Here is a 2995-nt window from a genome sequence, read left to right as displayed (position 1 = left end):
TTATTAAATTCAAAAGGAATATGTCCCCACTGCATTATTATCATACACAAAAATCATTTAGATAATGTAGATTAAAGTGTGAAAGATAATCAATAAGCTTCTAGAATATAACATAGGGAAGACTCATGTCCTAGAAGGAGGCCAATAGGTCTTAAACAAGGCACTAAACCTAAAGAAAAGTATTGATAAACTTGGAATACATTAAAATTAAGAACTTCTGCTCATCAAAACTTATTGACACAATGGAACTCCCTGGCGGTCCGGTGGTTAGGACTCCACGCTTCCACTGCAGGGGGCACGGGTTCCATCCCTGGTGGGGGAACTAAGATCCCGCATGCCTCATGGTGCAGAAAAAAAAAAAAAAACTTATTGACACAAACAGCAATCATTTTATTCCCTCTTATGAAGGTGAGGGTAGGCTGGCTTAGCTGGGCATATGCTGGTTGGGGTTGAGTCATCTAAAGCTCATTTGAGATGGAACATCCATGATGGCTCTTTTACATGACTGGGTTAATCAATGGTGGTTATTGATTGGGAGCTCTGCTAGGGCTGCTGACTTAGGATTGCCTCCACACGGCCTCTGCATATGGCTCGGACTTCTCACAGACTGGTGTCTCAAGAGCAAGTCTTCCAAAGAGGGAAGAAGTAGAAGCTGCCCAAGCTCTCAAAAGCCAGGACCAGAACTGATGCAGCATTGCTTTCAACATACATTATTGATTAAGCAGCCACAGGGCAAGCCTAGATTCAGAGGGAGGGAGTAATAAACACCAGTTCTCAATGGGAGTGAAAAATATACAGTCACCTTTAATCTACTGCAATACTATTAAGAGAGTGACAGCAAACCACAGACTAGGAGACTGATGTTCAAACAACATTATCAGTTGAATTGTGTTCCTCTCCCTCAAATTCATATGTTGAAGTCTTAACCCCTAGCACCCTAGAATGTGACTTTATTTGGAAATAGTGTCATTGCAGATGTAAGTAGTTAAGATGAAGTCATATTGGAGTAGAGTGAGTCCCTACTCCAATATGACTGGTGTCCTTATAAAAGGGGAAATTTGGATATGGAGACATGTACAGTGGGAGAATACCATGTGAAGATGAAGTCAGAGATTTACAAGCCAAGGAATAGCAAAGGTGGCCAGCAAACCACCAGAAGCTAGGAGAAAATTGTGAAACAGACGTTTTCTCCTAGCCCTCAGCAGGAGCCAACTCTGCCAACAACTTGATCTCAGACTTCTAGCCTCCAGAATTGTGAGACAATACATTTCTGTTGTTTAAGCCACCCATTTGACGGTACTTTGTTATGGCTCTCCAAGGAAATAAGTACAATATATAAAGAATGTCTGCAAAACAATACTAAAAAAGGTCCAATAGAGAAATGAGCAAAAGTTTAAGCAAACACTTCATGATAGAAGACATTCAAAGGTCAACCATATGAAAAAATGCTCAAATCACTAGTTATTAGAGAAATGTAAATTAGGCCTTAATAAGGTCTCACTGTATACACTTCAGAATAACTTATAGTAAAAATGTTAATATCAATAATACAAAGTGTTGGCGAGGATATAGAGCAAATGGAACACATAAACATTGCTCCTGGAGTGTAAGTTGGTAAAAACCACCTTGGAAAACTGTCTGAATCTACTAATGACCCAGTAAGTCCACTCCTAGGCATAGACCAAATAAAAATGTGTACATATGTACAACATGGGGCATAATCATGAATGATTATAACACTACTATTCTTAATTTCCCCAAACTAGAAACAGTCTAAATTTATATCCAGTGTAGAATGGGGAAATAAACTGTGTTTTAGCACTGCAATGTAATCCTATACAGCAGTGAGGATGAACCAATCTCTGCTACATTTAAACAATCTGAATGAATTTCACAAAAATGAATAATGAGCACCAGGAACAGAGTACAGAATATATGATTCCATTTGATAAAGTTCAAACACAGGAAAAACTGCTCTGATGAGAGAAATCAGGGTAGTGGATATCTTTGGAAAGGAGAAAGCAACTACAAGGTAGCACAATGGAGATTTGGGGGGAGGGTGATATGTGGTTTTTTTTTTTTCAATCTGGGTGATATTTACTTTGTGAAAATTCATTGAATTGTACTTTGTGTGCTTTTCTGTGTGTTATATTTCAATGTAAAATTTTATTTAAAAATTAAATAAATACATTCCAGAGTGTCAAGTCATCTTTACCCACTGATAACTGGAAATACTAGTCATGCTTTTCACATTTGTAATGATTTATAAATGTGTTCTACTGGAATCTCATGCTGAGCATCTTTGAGGTTTTGTAAAGAGAAAAGAGACTGCAAGTTCAATTTCTTTTCTTTTTAAAAAAATTTTTAAAATTTATTTATTTATTTTAGGCTGCGTTGGGTTTTTGTTGCTGCACACAGGCTTTCTCTAGCTGCGGTGAGCGGGGGCTACTCTTCGATGCGGTGCGCGGGCTTCTCATTGTGTTGGCTTCTCTTTGTTGCAGAGCACAGGCTCTAGGCACGTGGGCTTCAGTAGTTGTGGCACGTGGGCTCAGTAGTTGTAGCTCGCAGGCTCTAGAGCACAGGCTCAGTAGTTGTGGCGCACAGCCTTAGTTGCTCCGTGGCATGTGGGATCTTCCCGAACCAGGGCTTGAACCTGTGTCCCCTGAATTGGCAGGCAGATTCTTAACCACTGCGCCACCAGGGAAGTCCCTTCAATTTCTTTGTCTTTTTATATAATGAAGCTTTGTTGTGTATGTGAAATATTCAATGTTGGTTAACTATTTAAAAGTTGGTTAAATCATAGAGTGGACAATAGCATATTAAGCAAGGATTTGACACTACGTTGGGAGGCACAGGTGATCCATTGGATGGGAGAATTGGTCATCAAAAAGATCTCAACATCGGCTTGCATTCTAATCTCCATATGGATGGCAGCCTCCACTCCAACCTTCCTGAACATGTAATTCCTCCAACTCCAGGAGCTCTCTCTCCCTCA

Source organism: Kogia breviceps, chromosome 1, assembly GCF_026419965.1.
Source record: "Kogia breviceps isolate mKogBre1 chromosome 1, mKogBre1 haplotype 1, whole genome shotgun sequence".
Taxonomy (NCBI): Eukaryota; Metazoa; Chordata; class Mammalia; order Artiodactyla; family Physeteridae; genus Kogia; species Kogia breviceps.
Note: the sequence above shows the minus strand (reverse complement) of the source record.